The sequence below is a fragment of the Megascapheus bottae genome, chromosome 5, assembly GCF_031878675.1.
Source record: "Megascapheus bottae isolate mThoBot1 chromosome 5, mThoBot2.hap1, whole genome shotgun sequence".
NCBI lineage: Eukaryota > Metazoa > Chordata > Mammalia > Rodentia > Geomyidae > Megascapheus > Megascapheus bottae.
Window position 1 is genome coordinate 76,338,320 of NC_143513.1, and position 23,877 is coordinate 76,362,196.

At 40.9% G+C, this 23,877-nt stretch overlaps 1 protein-coding gene across 1 annotated transcript in view; it reads left to right on the forward strand.

Moving 5' to 3' along the window:
- The window catches only part of Tmem178b (transmembrane protein 178B), a 367,696-nt gene that overhangs the window by 1,088 nt on the left and 342,731 nt on the right, over positions 1 to 23,877 (forward strand). The gene's annotated exons all lie outside the window — the stretch shown is intronic.

The following is a 23,877-nucleotide window of genomic DNA, read 5'->3' on the forward strand; positions in this document are numbered from 1 at the left end:
CCTGTTCCATCAGCCTACTGAAACATAGTTGTCTGAAACGTTTCTCTGAAGAAGAGCATATGTTCTTTTCCGTGGAGGCTGTGTCTGGGAAGATGTGTAGATTATTATTATAAGTGTTGCTTCTATTCACCATGTTTTTACTCTCTCCAGCTACTAAATGGTGATGGGGGGGCAACCTTGCAATAATACCATTATTGGGAAAAGTACCCTGAGGCCAAAATTGGAGACAGTCCTTCATGTTTCTTACTTATAAGGCGGTGAAGTTTGCTGGTTTAAAAATAATACTTGTAAGGACTGATGTGCTTTGATTTATGCAGGTGTTGAACTTGATCTGGGGAAAAAATCAGTAAATTTGAAAAAGCAAAGTCAGGCGTCTAATGATGATGAGCAGTAGGTACGCTCTAGAAAGCCAGTTCATGAGGTGAGGGAGGACCAGGGGGAGAATCCATCTTGGTGTTTATTGTGTAGATTCTTTAGCATGACGAGGAGATTTCAGCTGAGTTAGTTATGTGTGTGATGTCCAACCTGCTTCAATGCAAGGCTCTTCTTCAAGCAGGACCCATCTATCTGGAATGCCACAACTTTGTCAAGGAATACAGGATGTTAGAGGATTCCAGGAGAGCAGGTTGGGCTTGGAAAACAACAGGAAGTAGAGTCGTTTTGACCATGAAAGACTTGATCCCGGTTTTCAGATTTATAAATTGGTTACTTTATCCATCATGTTCTGCTTTCTTTAAAACGGAAATGGTAGGGAGTTAGATGACATGTAGGGGAGAATTTGTGTCAACATGACTGGTGAAGACTGGCAGGATTTTCTGAAGGGCATTCTTGAATTTCTTTTCTTGCACCTTGTAGCATGAGACAGGTATCTTGTGTCTGGGACTGGTTGACCTCACTCAGAGGAAGGGGGATGGGATTCATGGCTTCTGGTGGCTCCTTCCAGGTCTCTGATTCAGTGATTCTCTGCTTGGCAATTGGACTAGAAAGGTTGACTTGGTCTGGGCACTAGAGGGATTGGTTACCATAGTGACATGTTCTTCCGGTGAAGCTGGAAACACAGCGAGGAGGAAAGGGATAGGGGAAGAATGTACAACATTTTGATTTGGTATCGACTGATTTTTAATTGCTGCAACATGAAATGGACAGGCACAGCAGAGGGATTGACTACACTGATACCTAGAGTTGGCAGGGCATTGTATTTCACTTGAACTAATGGAAATGTTATTGCCCATCACCCCAAATACAGCAATCACTGTCAGCAGCCAAGTACCGGCTTACCATGGCTGCTTCTGTCCATTTGACATTCTTGTTAGGAATTATTGAGATAGATGGCATGCCAGCCTTACAAATCTTGAGAGACTTAAGGTCACTATGTTCATTTTTAACCTCAGAACACAGACACAGACACACACACACACACACCACCACCACCACCACCACCACCACCACCACCACCACCACCACCACCACCACCACCACCACCACCACACCACCACACCACCACCACCACCACCACCACCACCACCACCACCACCACCACCACCACCACCACCACCACCACCACCACCACCACCAGAGCTTCCTTTTCTTAGCAGTAATAGACACATTGTGGAAAGAAGTTCATCTCACATAATTAGAATTCACAGGCAATTCCAATAACATATAGAACATAATCTCTCCACTTAGTCACTGTTCTTCCTGGGTGGGAAAGTTGTATAAGGAAGTTAAAAGGAAATTGATACCTGTATTTAAATTTAGGACATCTTCTAAGATGAGATAGAAGATATTTATGTTATTCACGAGAGGTCTCCACCTGCATCTTAGACTTTTGTATTTTTTGTAATGTTTTTAAAATAAAAAATTAACATTAATTAAGCATAATAATAAAATATTAAAATTAAAATGTTAAATTCTGGGAGAAGTGTTTTGGGTAAGGGCAAAGAAAAACCAGAGAAATAGATTATCTATTACTATTATGCTACAATAAGAGATTTAGATAGAGATCCTATAGTACTAAAGAACTCAGTCATTTGTTAAATCAGTGTTTATTACATTAGAGTGTTCTGTTTATGCATTTAAAAATACAAGTCTGGTGCTGGTGGCTCATACCTGTACTTCTAGCTGTTCAGGAAGCTGGGTTCTGAGGATTGAGGTTTGAAGGCAGCCCAGGCAGCAAAGTCCTTGCGTCTCATCTTCAATAAACTACTCAGAAAAGGCCAGAAGTGGGGCTGTGGCTCATGTGATAGTGTGCTACCCTTGAGCAAAAAGCAGCTCAAGGACAGAGCCCAGGCCCAGAGTTCAAGTCTCAGGACCAGCAAAAATAAGTAAATAAATAAATAAAAATAATAAAATAAAACGAAACCACCAAATTAATCAGAAAACAAGAGTCACATCTTTATCTGATCTGAAGGTAAGGTTGTTTGGATTCACATTCTTCCTGAAATCTTTGCTTCCCAGTGATTTGTTGCCATTGTTGGATCCACAAGTGGAACACTGTGTATTTGTTTTTATGATCAAACTTTTAAGTTCTTGGTTGGTAGGAAAGAAACACTTGTAAAACATAACATATCTGATAAAAATTCAGTTTGAGATAATGAATCCAGTAAAAGTGACCCCTTTTATTAAAAATTAATTTTATTTACTTTTTGTTCATGTGATACCAAGGAATTGAACCCAGGGCCTCATGCATGCTAGGCAAACACTTTACCACTAAGCTACAGTTCTAACCCCAAGAGTGACTTCTAACTACACAATAAATACCCAGGTATAGGGAATTCCAAGAGAATATTATTTCAAAAATTATGATTAAAAAAAATCAGCCAGCTGGGTGCGCTGGCTCATGCTTGTAATCCTAGCTACTCAGGAGGCTGAGATCTGAGGACTGTGGTTCAAATCCAGCTTGGGCACTAAAGACAGTGAGACTCTTATCTCCAATTAACCACTAGAGAACTGGAAGTGGCGTTATGGCTCAAGGGGTAGGGTGGTAGCCTTGAGCTGAAGAGCTCAGGGACAGCGCCGAGGCCCCAGTTTGGCAATTGGGTCATGGTTAACATGGTAACAAATGCTAGGTAATACCAAAGAAAGATTTGCTGAGTAAAAGCTTTACTCAGTAATAGGGGAAATACCCAGTTCTTTTTGGATAATATATGGCAACACCCAAATTCATTACTTTTCATGTTCAGTAAGGTTTTACTTTCTTCTTGGAGGTAGGATTGCGGTCTCTGGATCTGACAGATAGGATAGGTGATAAGAACCAAGAATAGATTAATTGCTCCCAATTGCATGTTACTATGCCCATAAGGAGTCTTAAATCAGGAATTCATAGCTTCTAAATCTCACTCCTGTCGCCCTGAAAAATTACTGTAAGAACTGGAAACAGATCTATGGTAAGAATAGCTTTGAAATCCAAGAGACTTCTAGGTCCTCAAGAGGAAGAGCTGTAGGTAGGATTTTGTTGCTGAGCCCATTTATGTTCTTTGGTTTCTACTGACATGTTATGTTGTTAGGTTCTGAAATAGACTTATATTCTTACTCTAAGAATTTCTTATTTAGAAATCTGCCTTATAATGGACTTTGACCCAGACAGTTTCCATAGTTATGAAGTATTTTTCAGTACTCTGAAAATTCTTTTTTTTAAAGAACATCATGCATAGTTATAATTTAATAATGTATTCAGCAAATTTCTATGCAGTGTATTATGTGACAGATTGGCATTCATGGTTAAAATGGAAGGATGATTAAGACTAGGACTTTAGCCGGATGGTGGCTCAGACCTGTAATCCTAGCTCTTCAGGAGGCTCAGATTTGAGGATCTGGGCTTAAAGCCAGCCAGGGCACTAAAGACCTTAAGACTTGTATGGGTGTGTGTGTGTGTGTGTGTGTGTGTGTGTGTGTGTGTGTGTGTGTGTTTCATGGGGACTTGAACTTGGCTTGTCCCTGAGCTCTTCAGCTCAAGGCTAATCATCCTACCCTTGAGCCAAACCCCATTTCCCAGGTCCTTTTGTGTGTCAGGGCTGGCTCTGAACCTTGATCTTCAGATTTCAGCCTCCTGAGTAGCTAGGATTACAGATGTGAGCCACTGAGCCCTGCTTGACCTTGAGATTCTTCAGTTAAGTACTGGAACACCAGAAGTGGGACTGTGGCTCCAGGAGTAGGATGGTAGCCTTGAGCTGTAGAGCTTAGAGTCAGCATCCAGGCAGAGTTCAAGCTCCATGATTGACCCCTCCCCCCAAAAAAGGACTGGGACTTCAATATATATATGTCAGTTGGAGGGCTTAACCTCAGGACTTGTGTGCTGTCTGAGCTCTTTTTGCTCAAGGTTAGCAATCTATCACTTTGAACCAGAGCTCCACTACTGGTTTTTGAGTTGCTCGATAAGGTAAGAGTCTCATGGGGACTTTTGAAATCCAGCTTGAGCTGGCTTTGAACCATGATTCTCAGACAGCAGCCTCCTGAGTAGCTAAGATTACAGGAGTGAGTCATTAGTGCCTGGCTCAAAATTCTTATAGACTCTTAGTTTCACAGAGACTAAACTGTAAGAACAGAATGACAGCACCCTTTAAAATATGTGTGTGTGTGGTAGCACCAGATTGTATCAGCTGTGGGTGATAGAAGAGAGCTGGGAAAATTTTCCAGAGGAAATGAAATCTGAACAAGGCTTTGATGAGATTTGGAGGTAAGTTTGGAGGAAGGCCATTTCAGGCAAAAAGGCCAACATCTATAACTAGCTTGCCCAGTGGGGGATCCCCTAGCCATATGGGGCTGTTTAAATTTGAAATAGACAATATTGAAATTAAAAAAATATTTACTGAGTTGCATTGGCCACATTACAAATATTTAATAGCTACATGTGGTTAGTAGCTGTCAGTTTTAATTGTGCGGATTACCATGAATATTCCTACCATCAGAGAAAATGCTTTTGGGCCACACTGCATAGAGTCTAAAGCCATTGGAAAGCAAGGTTATGCTTTGTTTCAGATGAGGTTAATTGCATGGGAATTTGTTTTTAAATTTAAGGATATTATTTCACACTTTGTGAAACCTTTTGCTTCTTGAGTGTTTGGGGCAGAAGGTTTTAGTTGATATTTATTTCCACTAACACTGTATTTTATTTATTTTCCATCATTAATTCTCACTTCTTTCCCTTCTCTGACTTCATTAAAACAACTCACAAAATTGATAGAATGGGAAAGAGATTATTATTAATAATAATGACCAAACCTAAAACTTGGAGCTCTTCTTAAAGTTTTTTTTAAAATTCTTATTCAGAATACTCATGTTGCCCAATCCTACCTTATTTCTTTTCTTTAAAAATTTTTTTATTGTCAGTATAATGTATAGAGGGGTTACAGTTAACATTCATCAGGTAGTAGGTGCATTACTTCTCACACAATGATACTCCTTTTCATGTTGATCCACTCATCTACTGAGGGGCATCTGGATTGGTTCCATATCTTTGCTATGGTAAATAGTGCTGCAATGAACATTGTTGTGCTAGTGGATTTAGTCTTTCCTTGTTTTTGGATGGTTGGGTAAATGCCAAGTAGTGGAATTGCTGGGTCATAGGGGAGTTTTAGGTTTAGTCTTTTGAGGCACTGCCACACTGCTTTCCATAGTGGTTGAACGAGTTTGCACTCCCACCAACAGTGTAGTAGTGATCCCTCGGGGCCACATCCCCACCATCATCTGTTGTTATTAGATTTCTTGATCCTCGCCATTTTAACTGGAGTGAGGTGGAATCTCAAACTTGTTTTGATTTGCATTTCTTTTATGGTCAGAGCTGTCTCTTCTTAAAATTTTACAGCCTTCAAAAATAGACTTTTTCTTTTTTTATTATTGTCAGTCATGAGGCTTGAACTCTGGGCCTGGGCAATGTCTCAAAGCTTTTCAGCTGAAGAATAAAGCTCTATCACTTTGAGCCACAGCACCACTTCTGGTTTTCTGGTAGCTAATTAGAGATAGGAGTCTCACAGGGGGCCGGGGGTATGGCCTAGTGGTAGACTGCTTGCCTAACATGCAGGGAGCACTGGGTTTGATTCCTTAATACCACATACACAGAAAAAAGCCAGAAGTGATTCTGTGGCTCAACTGGCAGAGTGCTAATCTTGCGAAAGCTCAAGGCTAGTGCCCATGCCCTGAGTTCAAGCCCCAGGACTGGCAAAACAAAGGAAAAAAAAAGAGTCTCATGGACTTTCCTGCCTGGGCTGGCTTTAAACTACGATCCTCAAGTCTCAGAGTGAGCCACAGGTGCCTGGCAGGAAATAGATATTCTTTCTTTCTTTAGTTCTTTCTTTATTTTTTTTGCCAGTCGTGGGCTTAAGCTCAGGGCCTGAGCACTGTCCTTGGATTTTTTTTTCCTCAAGGCTAGAGCTCTACCACTTGAGCCTCAGCACCACTTCCGGCTTTTTCTAAGTATGTGGTACTAAGGAATCGAACCCGGGTCTTCGTGCATGCTAGGCAAGCACTCTACCACTAGGCCAAACTCCCGGCCCCCTAGATATTCTTAAAAATATTGTTTTTGTTTTTAAAATATTCTCATTCTATAGTAGAGGGAGCCAAGGCACACAAAGGCCAAATAACATGTAAAATCTCACCATAACTGAATGAAGGTGTCAGCAGTTAAATTCTGGCTTTAGGTTTGGGAACCTATCCATCTCTACTGGATCCATGGACTCAAGACTGCTGTGTAAATTCCCTAAAAAAAAAAAAAAGAAAAAAAAGTAGGGCTGGGAGTTTGGTCTAGTGGTAGAGTACTTGCCTAACATGCACAAAAACGGGGGTTCAATTCCTGGTACCACATACATAGAAAAAGCCAGAAGTGGTGCTGTGGTTCAAGTAGTGGAGCTCTCGCCTTGAGGAAAGCCCAAAGACTGCTTAGGCCCTGAGCTCAAGCCCCAGGACTGACACCCCCCCCTGCCCCAAAATAATGCTTTCAGAGTCTCCATTCTAAATGAAAATATCCTTGTTTTGAGACCTCCTGACAGAGCAGGTATATGTATGTTAGCCATATAAGTTTTGATATTTATTTTCTTTAATTTAGCAGAGGCTGGAATTTTTATGGCCATATTCAACTAGTATTCCTCTGCCCCCAATTATCCTGGCCCTTGAACTCAGGGCTTGGAGGGTAGGGATTATTTAATTTGTAAATCAGATTTAGATCATTGTACATAGTAGGTCCTGAAAAATATTTTGCCCATTGATTACCAATCTTTAACCTAGAATATACCCATTCATATACAAATCCTGGTCATATACAAATCCCATGTTCAATTAGTAAACCTTTTCTAACTCATGCTCTGTCTGTTCAGCTGCTCTCAAACACAAGGCAGCAGGAAGGGTGTTCTGTGAATGGAGCAAACACATGGCCAGAAGAGAGACTCACCTGCACCACGATGTGTCTGTCCTGAGTTCTATGCCAGGTGTTTGGAAAAGAGACAGGAGGGACAGGACAAAGAATGACAGTGTCCTTGGGAGCTTGTACTCTAGCTCACTTTCTGAAGTTGCCAGTCAGGTGTGAGTATATACGAGGATCTTGCTCAGGAGCTCCCATTGGCATCAAGTGTATCAGAAATCAACAGGGTATGGCTTTCATGGGGTGAGTTCTTTTCATTGAGTCAACAAAGTCAAGAACCTTATTACCGATCTGGAAGACCAGCTTGTTTATTCTTTAACTGGTGGGTCAGTAAGGATCAATTAGAGGATTCATTGTATGTATCCCACATCCCACTTTAGATTGCCAATTAAAAATATTGTCCCCTTCTCTGCTATGAGGTAATCCTAAGCCTTTAGGCAAAATTCTAAATATAGTCTTGGTTAGTTTCTTTTCCTCTCCGCTCCCCCTCCCCCTCCCCTTCTTCTTCTTCTTCTTCTTCTTCTTCTTCTTCTTCTTCTTCTTCTTCTTCTTCTTCTTCTTCCTCCTCCTCCTCCTCTTCCTCTTCCTCTTCTCCTTCTCCTTCTTTTTCCTCTTCTTCCTCTTCTTCTTTTGCCCGTCCTGAGGCTTGAACTCAGGGTCTGAACACTGTCCTTGGGGTTTTCTCAAGGCTAGAGCTCTACCACTTGAGCCACAGCACCACTTCCAGCTTTTTCCATGTATGTGGTATGAAGGAATTGAGCCTTGGTCTTCGTGATGCTCAGCAAGCACTCTACCACTAGGCCAAACTCCTGGCCCTGGTTAGACACTCCACACACACACACACTCACAATCCCCCCCCCATATCTACTTCTAGTTATTGGACATTAGTTACAAATGTTTGTTTAGATAGGGATATTTTCCATATATTTTTTTTTTGCCAGTCCTGGGCCATGAACTCAGGGCCTGAGCACTGTCCTTGGACTTTCTCAAGGCTAGAGCTCTACCACTTGAGCCTCAGCACCACTTCTGGCTTTTTTTCTATGTATGTGGTACCAAGGAATTGAACCCGGGTCCTTGTGCATGCTAGGCAAGCACTCTACCACTAGGCTAAACTCCAGGCCCTCCATATATTTTTTATTGTAATTAATAGAAGGGTTACATTATATTCACCAGATAGAAGGTGCATTATTTCACAGATGGGGATATTTTTGTAACAAAACTCAGGAGAGGATGTGTGTAACTTGGTAGAGGAGCAGAAAAGAAAATTATTGTAATGTCCTCATTTTTACTGCTTTTGAGAGATGTATATGTTCTTAAAGAGGACTTTGTTTTCTCTTATGTGTAAAATGATGGTTTGGATTCTAGGAACTGCAAGACCTTTCATAGTATATGATGAGAAGGTTTAATTTAAGTGACAGAGTAGATGAAAGGTACATTATTGAGATGTGTGTAAAGAGGGGAATAGGAAAATAGGGGAGAGGAAGTAACAAGAGAGCAAGATGGAGAGACAGAAATAGCTGTTTCTAAATATATCATCCCCAGTACTAATTCGCAATAGAAAGTTTTAGAAAACTAAGCAACTAAATTCTTACCATTATGCATACTCATGGAATAAAAATGAACGCTTTCTCTTTCTAATGATTTGAAATAGTATTTTGCAGATCGGGGTTAAAAATTTATAAACTAGGGACCAGGAGCTTGGCCTAGTGGTAGAGTGCTCGCCTAGCATGCACAGAGCCCTGGGTTTGATTCATTAGTACCACATACGCAGGAAAAAGCTAGAAGTGGTGCTGTGGCTCAAGTGATAGTGTGCTAGCCTTGAGAAAACCCAAGGACAGTGTCCAAACCCTGAGTTCTAGCCCCAAGACTGGCAAAAAAAATTACAATCTAATAAAGTGTTGGCAGATCCATGTTAATGTACTTAATGCTATGGAACTCTACACTTAAAAAAAGTTAAAATGGTCAGTTTTGTCACACGCACACACACACACACACACACATATATAAATGAAATATTTCCCCTGTGTTATTTTGCTTTCTATCACTGAAACAAAAGATCTGAGATAATAAAATTAACTGAGGGAAGGTTTGCTTGGCTCACACTTCAGAGGTTTCAGTCATGGTCGTTTGGCCCAGCTGCCTTTGGGTTATGATGAGATAGTGCATTTTTGGGGGAGGCATGGCAAAGGAAATTGCCATGAGAAAAGAGTCAAAGACCTTGTATCTTCAAGGGCATGTTCCAGTGACCTCACTTTCTTCTACTTCACCTTATGGCAGTCAGAAAACCAAGAAAAGAGAAAGAGGAGAGGTTAGGGACCTAATATCTCTTTCAAAAGCATGTCCTGAATTACTTATCATCTTTCCAGAAGATTCTACTTCCTGAAGGTTCCACCACCTCCTGATAGTGCCCTGGATGAGGACACGCCTTTAACATAAGGCTCTTTTAGGGACATTCATGGTCCAAACTATACTATAACTATAGTATCACCCCAATTTAAATAATTAATAAAAGAAAGGATCTGGATTCCATTCAGTCTATAGAACACTTTGTAGGCATTTTAAAGTACCTACTATATGTCAGGCAGTAGGCCTGTTTGAGGCACAGAAGTTAATAGAACAGACAAAATTATTACTGTCATTTTTGGCTTACATTTAAACATTTCTTACCATCAAATTAAAAAAACAAAACTTGTTTTTGAGGGGAAATCAATCCTAGGGCCTCATATAAACTATGCAAATTCACTACCATCAAGTGATTCTCCTAGCCTCAAACAAAACTTTTAAAGTACACACACACACACACACACACACACACACACACACACACACACACACACAGAGGCATGCACACAGTAATGAGAAAATTCCTTGGGTCATTTAAAAATCATTGAATAAAGAATATTTCATTTTACGGATTCTATAAATGTCTGTTGAGCAGCAGCTATGCCAGGAATGTTATGATATTATGTGGGGGTGGAGGATTTGTGTGAAATCCATAGTTCTTGTCTTCAAGCAGCAAAAGTAGAAGACAGTGTGGCAGAAGGCTAACAAAATACATGTTCCATGTTTAGTTGTGGGAGACAGCTATGTGGTAGGGGCCCAGCAGACAGAACAGGCTTTTCAGCAAAGACAGATGGGCTATCTATCTATATATCGATATATATATATCAATATATATATATGATATATATAGAAACCTATGTACATGGATTTCTATATATATCACATAAATATATTAGGATAACATATATAGGATATCTGATTTATTATTATCCTAATATATAATGTATCCTAATAGAAATCTTATATATCCTACTGTAATAGGATCACTATGTATATGTATGTGTGCTGGTACTGAAGCTTGAACTCAGAGCCTAGTTGCTGTCCTTTAGTTTACTGTGTTCAAGGCTAGCATGTTACCCCTTGAGCCACTCCTCCACTTTTAGCTTTTTTGTAGTTAATTGGAGATAAGGGTCTTATGAATTTTCCTACCTTGGTTGGTTTCAAACCATGATCCTTAATCTCCTGATTAGGATTATAGGTGAGAGCTATCAGTTGGCTAAAATATTCTTCAAGAAGTATCTGTGGATTAGCAGGGTAAAATTTTAGGTTCACTGAAAAATTATTAATAAATTCTAACTTGGTAAAACTTGTCTTTCACTCTCTTTGTATTCCAGACTTCCTGACCATCTTTATGAGAGAGTTATCACTACCAGATTTTTTCATATATTTTTTATTATAATTAATAGAAGGGTTACATTATATCCACCAGATAGAAGGTACATTACTTCACAAATATTGATACCTTTTCTCATGTCATGGTCTCCATTTTCCTCCTCCCCTCCCCCCGCTCATCTTGATTTCCCCATCAGATCAGAGACATTCTGTTCATAATATTTAAACCCATACTACATACATTTGCAAGCTAGATGGCAAACATGTGTTTTGAGTATGTGCAATGTTTCTCTCTCATCAATTTGCCTGCACAGAGATGCGTCCTTCCAGGAGTCACTAGCCGGGTTTGCCATGATGTTTAGTCTGAGTAGTATAAGCTGCTGTTGGCATTCAAAAAAGTTTGACAGATTTGCTGCTTTTATGGGAGACTGCAGCATCCGAAGTATTTCAATTGATTTTTTTTTTGGCGTCAAAGTATTTTGCCAAGAAAAGGCAATTTACTTTATATTAGGTCATCTTCCTATAATTATATCATTTCCTGCTCTTAACAAATACACTGGGTTTTCATACACAGGACTGTACTCTGTTGGGTACTTCATATATTCTAGAGTGTCCCTCACTCAGTTTTGTCCTAAATTCCTCGTTATGTCCATAACAGTGATTCTATTTTGCACATGGGCCCTCTTTTTTCCAAAGTAGTGGAGTATTTCCCAGAGCTGGATGGTGTACAGTTGATGCGATTGTATGGAAGCCTTGTGTTTGTGGACCATTTCATGTCAACTGGCATAACAGAGGTGGCTCATGAAGCTGAAGATGTACATACCTCGTAGCCAGGCACTTCCTTCTATTCCAGCCTGTGTGATCATGTGTACATAAAACTTGTCCAAGGAGGGGCTGTAGCACCACTGTTGGTAATAGCAAAATAAAAAGCATTAAGTGTTCTTTAAAAAAAATGGGCACTAAGCTGGGCCCTAGTGGCTCACACCTATAAACCTACCTACTCAGGAAGCTGAGACCTGAGGGTCAAGGTTCAAGATTCAAAGCCGGTTTAGTCAGATAAGTCTATGAGACTCTTATCTTTGATTAGTCAGCAGAAAGCCAGAAGTGGAGGTGTGGGTCAGGTGGTAGAGAATCAGCTTCACCGACTGCAAAAAAGGCACACAAAGAGAATGAGGCCTTAAGTTCAAATGCCAGTATCAGCACACACACACACACACACACACATACACACACACACACTATCTATACAATAGTTTCCATTATGTTAATATAACTCATATTACCCATTTCATTTTCTGTGTGTGTGTGTGTGTGTGTGTGTGTGTGTGTGTGTAAAATAGCCATAGATTTCCAAATGCAGAAATGTGACTTTGGATGAAATAAATGTGTGAAGAATGAAATGTAGAGTAAGATGATGTTTATATGAAGCTGAAAGCAAGTCAAACAATGTTAGATGTTATTTATGGAAATAATTTTGCATTGTTTGTATAAAAACCTGCATGGTACTAATAGGCACAAAATGAAGAATAGTGTTTACCTTTTTCAAGAAAGGGGAAGAAAGAGAATTGGGCAGGGTAGCAGTGGCCTTTATAAGAATCCATGATATTTTGTTTCTTAAAAAAAGAAACTTTATCTGACTTATGTAACTATAACCTCTCTGTACACCACCTTATTACAACAACAACAAAAAGATTTCAAACAAACATGGCACTGCCTTGCTCATGTCTCAAGCTGCATGGAAGGTAATTATTATTCTGACATGAAAAATTAACATCTTAATCAGGTGCCCATGCTCAGTGCCCTACATGGGAGATTACATGGGAGACTGAGGTTGGGAGGGCTGTAGTTTTAGGCCAGTCTGGACAGAAAAGTTCACGAGACTCCATCTTAAAGGAAGAAGCGGGATATGGTGGTATATGCCTGTCATCTTAGCTGTAGTGAGAACCTAAAAACAAGGGGGCTACAGTCCAGGTATGTGTCTGGGCAGGAAGCAAGTTTCTATTTCAAAAATAACCAGTACAGCTGGGCCTGGTGGCTCTCACCCGTAATCCTAGCTACTCAGGAGGCTGAGATCTGAGGATCCCAGTTCAAAGCCAACCTGGGCACTAAAGTCCATGAGACTCTTATCTCCAATTAACCACTAGAAAACCAGAAGTGGTGCTGTGGCTCCAGGGGTAGGGTGGTAGCCTTGAGTTGAAGAGTTAAGGACAATGCCCAAGCCCAGAGTTCAAGCTCCATGACTGACACCAAAACAAAAACAACAAAACAACAAAAATCATACCAAAATCATACCAAAAAACCAGTAGAGAAAAAAAAATAGAGCAGCTGATTAGCAAGTTTGAGGCCCTGAGTTCAAATCCCAGTATTTCCAAAACAAAAACAGAGAAATCCTACTATCCTATTGTGAGTCTTCCACACATTGTAAAATACAGCTTCTTTAAGGAAAATTTTTTGGAAAACTTTGTCTTTGAGGCAGCCCATGACTGCCTTTTTTTTTTTTTTTGCTAGTCCTGGGCCTTGAACTCAGGGCCTGAGCACTGTCCTTGGGCTTTCTCAAGGTAGAGCTCTACCACTTGAACTACAGCACCACTTCTGGCTTTTTTCTGTATATGTGGTACCCAGGAATCGAACCCGAGTCTTCGTACATGCTAGGCAAGCACGTTAACCACTAGGCCAAACTCCTGGTCCCCAGTCCCCGCCTTTTAAAAAACAAACAAAACAAAATTAAAAAAAAAAAAACCCAAGTCAGTAATGAGAAGAGGTATTTAGAAAAGAGGAAAATGAAGTGACCAATAATTAACAGTTTCACCTAAAGTAACTAATAAAGAAGGGCTTAGCAATAATTAAGTTGAATTTCCTTATTATGCTTATTATGTAGTAGAAGATGAGGAAATCAGGGATTTAGTTATGATTAATTGCTGAAATAGAGACACACAAGGCACTCCCCTTTTGTTAAATTTCCTGTTGCTTGTGAGGAAAAAAATCCCCAGGAACTCTGAAGGATAGATAGTTAATCTAATGTATGTTTCCCCTTATATATGGAAGCTAGATTTAACTTATAAACTTATAAGCAAATACATCAAGTAGTATGTAAGTGTAGACAGATGCATTAACTGAAATATGATAGATTCAAGGGAGAGCTTAAAGAATGTAATTCCTTAAAAAGGCAAAGTCAAAATTCAACAAAAATAACACCAGGAAGCAGATATTTGAAAGGAATAAGGTGGGGTCACGGGGGAAAGGGTAGAGGAATGAAGAGGATTTTATGTTAAGACTTTAATGTATATTGTACAAAATTAAAAACAGTGAGGGAAGGAGTGGATAAGGAAGCATGGATGAGAATGTTTAAATAGGTGACCCTGAAAAAGATGTATATACTTCTTTGTGCAACTACTTAAAGACAATTTTTTTTAAACTGCAAAAACCCCACACCTAGGGTTGGATATGGCTTTAAAAAAAAGAAAGAAAATAAATAGAAATAGGGGCAACTAAAGCTGTACCCTCAGTTAAGTTGCTCAGACACTAAAACCTAATCTAGTCAGAACACCAAGAGGGAGGTCAACTTGCTATGGAGTGTTAGAGCAAATCAAGTGCTGGGCACATTGCTCAGGGGCATTTTATCCCCCAGGGAGAGACTTCAGGATAAACTAATAAATAAAAAGAGGTTAAGTATTGATTTTAGAAGAATCAGGCTTATACTTTCCTTCTTTAGCAGTTTTTATGTCGCTTTTGTAACTGGGTAGAGAATGTCAATAAAAGCTTAAATAGTTTTATTATTGATGAATACTGTGCATGCATATATATGTATATATATATATAATTTTTTTGGGGGGGTCACGGGGCTTGAACTCGGCCTGGGCACTGTCCCTGAGCTCTTCAGCTCAACATTACCACTCTACTCTTGAGCCAAGCCCCACGTCCTGTTTTCTGAGGTTAATTGGAGATAAGAATCTCAGATCCTTTTGTGCTCAGGATGGCTTTAAACCTTGATCCTCATTCATATCTCAGCCTCTTGAGCAGCTAGGACTACAGGTGTGAGCCACCGTGTCTGGCATATATTTATTCTTTGAAATTTTTATTTTCTTTTGGTCAGTTGTATAGCTTGAACTCAGGCCTGGGTGCTGTCCCTGGGCTCTTTTTTTGCAAAAGGCTAGCACTCTACCATTTAGAGCCATAGCTCTATTTCCACTTTCTGGTAGTTATTTGGCAATAAGGGTGTCATGGACTTTCCTGCCCTGGATGACTTTGAACCATGATCCTCAGATCTCAGCCTCCTAAGTAGCTAGGATTACAGGTGTGAGCCGCTAGTGTTTGGATATTTCTTCATATATTTTTATTGTAATTATTAGAAGGGTTACATTATATTCACCAGATAGAAGGTGCATTACTTCACAAACATTGATATACTTTCTCATGTCTTGGTCCCCATTTCCCTCTCCCTACCCCTGCTCCTCATCTTGTTTTTCCCCCTTCCCTATCCTATTTCAAATAACCAAATAAGCATATATACAGTATATCAGATAACAAGGTAAAATACTGTAACAATATGAGATAACCAAGGGACAGCAAAAGAGATGAGAGATAACATAGTACATTAAGGACAACAATCACTCATTATATGGCTTTTGTTTCTATATCCTTGGAGGTCCTTTCATTTAGCGTCATCCTATATGGCTTTTTGTATCTAGGTTTTGTTCTATTGTGAATCTCTTCTAGGAGAGCCCAAGATTTCTACAGATTAGGACAAATGAGGGAAACCATTGAGCCTATGTTCCTTTGAGTCTGGCTTACTTCACTTAATATGATTTTTTTCTTAGTCTTTCCATTTCCTTGCAAATGGGGCGATGTCATTCTTTCTGACAGCAGCAAAGAATTCCATTGTGTATAAATACCACATCTTGTTGATCCACTCATCAACTGAGGGGCATCTGGGTTGGTTCCATATCTTTGCTATGGTAAATAGTGCTGCAATGAACATTGTTGTGCTAGTGGATTTAGTATGTCCTTGTTTCTGGATGAGTGGGTAAACACAGTCCCGGAGCTTGAATTTAGTTGGCTTTCTTGGGCCTTCCCAAGGGTAGCAATCTACCACTTGAGCCACAGCACCACTTCTGGCTTTTTCTATGTATGTGGTACCAAGGAATCAAACCTGGCTCTTCGTGCATGCTTAGGCAAACACTCAACCATTAGGCCTACTCCCGCCCCCCCTTTTTATTACTTGTTATCATAAAGGTGATGCACAGAGGGTTTACCATTTCATAAGTCAGATCACGAATAAATTTATTTATAGACAGTGTATTATCTATACTTTTTTTTTGTCGGTTGTGGGGCTTGAAGCAGGGCCTGGGTGCTGTTCCTGAGTCTTCTGCTCAAGTCTAGAGCTCTATCACTTTGAGCCATAGTGCTACTTCCAGTTTTTTAGTGCTTAATTAGTGATGAGTCTCACAGGGACTTTTCTGCAGAGGCTGGTTTTGAACTATGGGCCTCAGATCTCAGCCTCCTGAGTAGCTAGGGTTACAGATGTGAGCCACTAGCACCTGGCTGTGTTATCTATTCTTCAAATAGGGTATTTTCAACCAAGAATCCCTATGTTATGATGACCTGTTTGTTGTTGTTGTTTTTACCAGTCCTGGGGTTTGGATTCAGCACTGAGCACTGTCTTTGGGCTTTTCTCAAGGCTGGTACTCTACCACATAAGCCACAGCACCACTTGTTCTGGCTTTTTCTATATATGTGGCACCAATCAATCAAACCTGGGTCTTCGTGCATGCTAGGCAAGTACTCTACCACCAGGCCAGGCTCCTGGCCTGATGACCTGTTCTTCACTGCATTTGTACAAATTGTAGCTGGAACAGAAAAGAAAATCCCATCAGAATCTTAACAGGGGCTCCATTTAACCTGACAGGGGTATAAAAAGCTAAATCTGGGCCTCACCTTACCAAGGGATCATAAAATTCCTGTGGGATTTCAGGAGTGTTGAAGTAGAATAATTTCCATGTTTGTATTTCAGCAATGACAGGGCTGGAAGCGCTGTTTAGAGGCAGCACCTAAGAGCATCCTAAGAGATACCAGGATGAGTGGCTGGATCCATCATGCTTGGCTGGGGTTGAGCATACTGCACTTCCTTGGGTGACTGGCCTTCCATGTTAGCAGGGCTAACTGCTGTGTCTTCAGCTGACTCCCTTTCCTAACCCCCTCCCTTGCCCACCATCCTCCCTTGCTTGGCCCCGTGCCTGTTAGCTGTGGCTTCTCTCCTCTGGCTGGCTTCTTTCTCTATGCCTGCCTTTTGGGCTTGTGTCCCACTGAACAATCCCCATTGGAGACTGCTCTTCCTCTTTGAAAACTTTGCTTTTCCTGCCTCTTCCTTTAGGCATCCTTTCTCCTCCTTCCGATTGAATTCCATGCCTTCTCTTTAGATGGTTCTTCTTTTCTTGGCCTGTTCTCATCGCTTCTCTAGAATAACACTTTTCTCTTCCTATTCTTCATCTTCTCCTTGCTCAAGCTCATTCATGTCTAATGCCATTTTATTTCATGTTCACTAATTGTGCTGAGTCTCTCTAGCTCAGATTTCCTATCCTGATATCTTGCTGACTAGATATCTCCACTGAGCTCAGCCATATAAAACTAACTCTATTGTATCTTTTTGTACCCAGACTCATCTCTCAATTTACACTTCTTGAAAGTGAATCTTTACCCTTCTACTTGCCCCAAACCAGAAACTCAAGGGTCATCATGAAGACTCCTTTCCCTTCTTTCCTGCTCTCTCAAGCAGTGGACACATTATCTTTAATTACCACTAACTTTCCGGTTCATCTTCTGCTAATATTGAAGCTGTTCTTTGTGGGCTGATTGCCTGAACTCTTGCCGTATCTCCTTTTGCCTTCCCTGTTCTCTAATATTATTGGTTGTCAGTGCTTTCTATTTAGAGGGATTTATTTAAAAATGCAGTTCTGATGATGTCATCACTTTGTTTGCAACTCCTCAGTGGCTCCTCTCAGGTAGGCTAGTTCGAATAACATCCGTAATCCTCACAAGGGCATTTAGTGCCCAACCAGCCTGGCAATGGACCTACCCTCTTCCCCAGGTCAAAAATTGTATTCTTTTCCATGCTTGTTCCACAGCAGAATGGTTTCCAGACAGGAGAGGAGGTGAAGCCTCCTGGGATTCTCCAGGGATTGTTCTACTTCTTGCTCCTCTCCTCTAATTTGCCTAGTAAATGCTTACCAACCTTTTAGGAGGGAAGCTAAGTCCTCATACTCTTGGTTGATGGTCTGTCATCCTCCCCTCCCAGGTCAAATTGCCATCTCTCTTCTTTAGGGTTTGGTATATAACAAACATCCTTACTTCCTGCCAATGGTGCTATTTTGTTATATTTGCTTACTCACACGTTTCCCTCCTTTCCTTTTAACCTATACATATGTGTTCTATGCACAGGCACACGATTGAGGGGCAGAGGTCCAATCATAAGTAGTAAGCCACTGCTACCCTCATTTCTGGATCTAAGGAGTTCCACACTTACCTATGGGTTTTCTGTTAGCATATCTGATCACGTCTTCAGGATCCACTTCCAAACTTCTTAATATTTATCCTCAAGAGCATCTTCATGTTGCCTCTATGAAATTTCCCCTCTTAACTCTTCATTTAGGACAATCTCCTGACTCCTCTTGTATGAGCTACTTGCTTTGTGTGCATTGGTCCTGGGGCTTGAGCTCAGGAGTTGTACACTCTCCCTGAGCTTTCATGCTCAAAGCTAGAACTACCACTTGAGCCACAGCTCTACTTCTGGATTTTTGGTGATTAATCAAAGTTTCAGCCAGCATAGGCTGACTTTGAACTGTGATCCTCAGATCTCAGCCTCCTGAGTAGCTAGGATTACAGGCGTGATGCACAGTGCCTGGCTATATTGGTTACTTTTGCACATTGGTGACAAAAATGCTTGGGAAGGTCACTTCAAAGAAGGAATAGTTTATTTTGGCTTATGGTTTCTGAGATTTCAGTCTTTCAGCTTTGGCTGCATTGGTTCTGAGCCTATGGTGAGGCAGACCATCCCAGCAGAAGGGTGTGACTTCATTCCGAGACAGACAGGAGGCAGGAAGGAGGGAGAGAGAGAGAGAGAGAGAGAGAGAGAGAGAGAGAGAGAGAGAGAGAGAGAGAGAGAGAGAGAGATATGAAGGGACTGGGGACCAAGTGGATCCACAGTGCCCTGATTTCTCCTGCTAGGCCCCCACCTCATAAAAGTACCAAAGCCTCCCCACATTGTGCCAGTGTTGAACATGTGAGCCTGTGGAGGACATTCCAACTGCAGTACTTCCGACAGCGATTTTGGTAAGAAAATGGCTAGAAAATAAACCATACTTACTCTAATTGTGCTTACCTGGTTCATGCTTTCTATTTCATGACTTTCAAAAGGAGCATCTCAGCGATGGCAAACAGGACTGGTCTCAGCCTTCTGCATGCAATCAAGGCCTCGCCGCTGTCCTTGGTCCTGACCATCATCTCTCTACTGCACGCTCTGTTTAGCATCCTTATTCTCTGCTATCATTTCTAGTCAGTGCTTTCAACTCAGAGAAATTTTTTTCCCCCTCAAATGTAACTCTAATCATGTTGTCACCCTGCTTAAAACATTTCAGTGGCTCTCCATGGTTTACCAGTCAGAATAAGGTCAATAATCCTCACCACAGCCCATTGGGGTTTGTGAAGAGCACTACTCACAGAGAGCATTCATCCCTGACAGCGAGACTCAGAGATGGAAAGATGTCACCCAGCAGCTCAGACATCTTTGTTCATGAGGACTTCTAGCGTATAGTTCAACAGTGGGTGAAAGTTGTTCACTTCTCAGAGTCTCACAGAGAAGCATATTCTCTCTGGAAAAATCAGTGATCATTTTTTTTTTCTTTCTTTCAAGATGGGTCATCTCCCTGTCAGTTTTTTTCTTTTTTTTCATATATTTTTATTGTAATTTATTAATACCCTTTCACATGTCTTGGTCCCCATTTCCCTCCCCCCCACCCCCACCCCTCATCTTGTTCCTGTCAGTTTTAAAGACTTCTCCCTTAGCTATAAGATCTGCTAAGGTACAGCCCATAGTCATCTAATTTAGATTAAGTGGAGTAATTCTTTTGACTTCAGCAGATAAATATAGATACCACTGTATTGCTTGGCTCCCTAGACGAGGTTGAATAAATGATTCATATCAGGGAAACATTTTCTATAACTATTATAATTCCTGGATTGATATCAGTTAAGTCTATGGTGAGATGAATTGGAAAATGACTTCTAGCACTTTCTTCCAAGCGGTGTATATGCTACAAGTTAAAGTTAAGATTGTGTGCTTGATAGTAGCCATTGTATAGACATTCTAATTAAACTTGCATCTTGAAGGGCTAGCTTTAACTCTAAAAATGAATGCTAAGAGCTGGGTACTCATGGTTCACATCTATAATCCCAGCTTGTTAGGAGGCTGAGATTCTGAGGATCACAGTTTGAAACCAGCCCAGGCAGGAGAATTGGTGAGATCAATCACCAGGAAGCTGGAAGTGGAGCTGTGACTCATAGTAGAAGAGCACTAGCCTTAAGCAAAAGAGCTCAAGAGAATGCCCAGGCCCCGAGTTCAAGCCCCATAAACACTACCACCACCACCAAAAACAGAAACAATGGTAAGACTTACTCCTGAGTTATTTTTTTTTTTGCCAGTCCTGGGCTTGGGCTCATGGTCTGAGCACTGTCCCTGGATTTTCTCAAGGCTAGAGCTCTACCATTTGAGCCACAGCACCACTTCTGGCTTTTTGCTACGTATGTGATACCGAGGAATTGAACCCGGGTCTTCATGCATGCTAAGGCAAGCACTCTACCACTAAGCCAAACTCCTGGCCCTTACTCCTGAGTTATACAGTAATGTGAATGTTATAAAATGGCAGGTAACCTTAACCCTGGGAAACACTCTTATTGTTTATTTTAAAATCAGTAGGAACCCAGAGGCTTATTTCAAACTGAAGGTGGCATTTCATCTCTCTAGGTCAGCAGTGTTGTTAATATTTCAGAGGAAGATGCTTATGCTCCTATGCCCACAGCATGCCTGTATCAGCTTTTATTACACACTCATAGTGGTGTGGTGGCTGACTGGGCACTTGTAGATCAATAAACTGCTAAAAAGAGAGCTGCATTGGAGACCATAATGGCTTCTTCACACGGAAGACAGATGGTCTCCAGGCAGTGAAGGGCTTTTAGGAATAACAAGAATGTTATCCTAGCATTGAAATCCTTGCTATTTAGAAGAAAAGCATAGATTCCCTTAAAGGTGATGAGTTCTAGAAGAGAGCCTTGTTAAACATTCATGTTTGTTGAACTGGCTAAACATACATGCCAAGGGGTCTTATATCCACTGTTACGATTGAAATAAAACCAAATTCAGTTTCCCTAATGGAATAATTTTCAGGTAGACAATCAGTTCATTTGACTTCAAACATTACTTGCTGATAGTTATTCTTGTCCCATTTATTTTTAAATCTCATAATCTGAATACTGATTTTTAAAAAGAGACTTTAATTGATTGGCTTGGATTTAGCATCAGTGAGGAAATGGGAAAGGTTAAGAGACTGACAGTGACGTGATTTAGGGGGAAGGGTGTGGAATTTACGGAAGATAGTGCCAAGCTCTCAGTGGCTTGAAGGCTGGGGACAGACAGAATTTACTTTGCTGAGTATACTTATGGTCTGAGATCTACCTGACATATGGCTTTGAACCATGATCCTCAGATCTCAGCCTTCTAAATAGCTAGGATTATAGGTGTGAACCACTGCACCTGGCTCCATGAATATTATTGTTTTTAATAAATATATTTTTTTTGCCAGTCCTGGGCTTGAGCTCAGGTCCTGAGCATTGTCCTTGGACTTTCTCAAGGCTAGAGCTCTACCACTTGAGCCTCAGCACCATTTCCAGCTGTTTTCTATGTATGTGGTACTGAGGAATTGAACCTGGGTCTTCATGCATGCTAGACAAGGATTCTACCACTAGGCCAAACTCCCGGCCCCTCATGAATATTTTTTAAATCTGGATTTGTACTACACACTTAAGGTACAGTTGGACACCAAATACTAAAAACCCTCTGCATGAAACTTACATTTCAAGAAGAGAAAGCTATTAATAAGAAGAGAGATAAAGCTTGGAGGTCATTGAATTACACCTATAATCCTAGATACTTAGGAGGTTGAGATGTGATGATTGAAGTTTGAAGCCAGCCTGGGAATGGAAGTCCACGAAATTCTTATCTCTAATTAACCCCCAAAATCGGATGTAGTTCTGTGGCTCAAGTGCCAGCCTTGAGCAAAAAAGCAAAGAAAAGCATCCAGGCCCTGAGTTTAAGCCACTGGACCAGCACAAAACAAAATGAAATAAAGAAAATGTGTCATGCCTTAGACAGGATCAGCACTATTCTTATTATTGCTCATGGAGAAGATGACTTTTTACTAAAGACCTGAAGGATGTGAAGAACTAGTTCTGGAGAAGATCTAGGGGAAAATATTTCAGGTAGAAGAAAATGGCTTTGATGTGACAAAATGACTGGGGTCCTGGGAAAACCACCCCAAACGGCTGAATCAGTGGGGTGGAGCAAATGAGGTGGGGGGCTGGAGGCCACATTCGATGTCACAAAAGATCCACCTTATGTGAAGTTTGAAGGTCACAGAGGAGTGAGTTAGGAAGCCATAAGAAGAGGAGAGATGTGATAAGATTTATGGCTCAAAAGAGTAACTTTGTTTGTTCAGTTGATAATGGATGACAGTAGGACATGTTTGGGGGCAAGGAGACCAGACAGCCTACATGGTGACTAGAACTAGACTGATGAGCGATGATATTAAATTCTGGATGGATTTTGAGTGGAAAGCCATCAGGGCCAGCTGCTTGGACCAGATTCAGGGCAGGTGAGGAAAAGAATGATCAGCAGGAGGAATTGGCATGTCAAACTATTGGAAACAGGTGCCAGTGGCTCAGACCTGTAACCCTAGCCACTCAGGGGACTGAGATCTAAGGGATGTGATTTGGAGCCATGAGATGCTTATCTTCAGTTAGGTACCAAAAAGCCAGATGTCAAGGCATGGCTAAAGTGTTAGAGCACCAGCTTTGAGCAAAAAAGGCTAAGGGATAGAGCTCAGGCCCCAAGTCCACATCCCAGAACTGGCATAAAACAAAACAAGAAACATTTTAGGGGCAGGTAATTTAGCCTAGTGGTGGAGTGCTTGCCTAGCATGCACAAAGACCTGGGTTCTATTCCTCGGTACCACATCCATAGAAAAAGCTAGAAGTGGTTCTGTAGCTTAAGTGGCAGAGTGCTAGCCTTGAGAAAGTCCAAGGACAATGCTCAGGACCTGAGTTCAAGCCCTAGGACTGGGCAAAACACAAAAACAAAGCAAAACAAAAACCCAAAATTTAGGTGAGGTAGGGAGTTAAGAAAAGCCTGAAACCGTGTTTTATTATTTAAAAACATCTTCAAAAGCTTGGCACAGTGGCTTACGCCTATAATCCTAGCTACTTAAGAGGCTGAGATCTGAGGATCAAGGTTCAAAGCCAGCCCAGGCACAAAAGTACATGAGACTCTTATCTCCAATTAACCTCTAGAAAATGGGAAATTGGGCTTGGCTCCAGGGTATGGTGGTAGCTTTGAGCTGAAGAGTTCAGGGACAGCACCTAGGCAGAGTCCAAGCCCATGATCCCCCTGCCAAAAAAAAAAAAAAAAAAAAAAAAAAAAAAAGAAAAAGAAAAGAAAAAATCTTCAAGTACAAAGGGGTTTCAATTCAACAGAGATGATTATTCTTGACGCATGTTATCACCATTTTGCTCATATTCCCAAAGTTTAG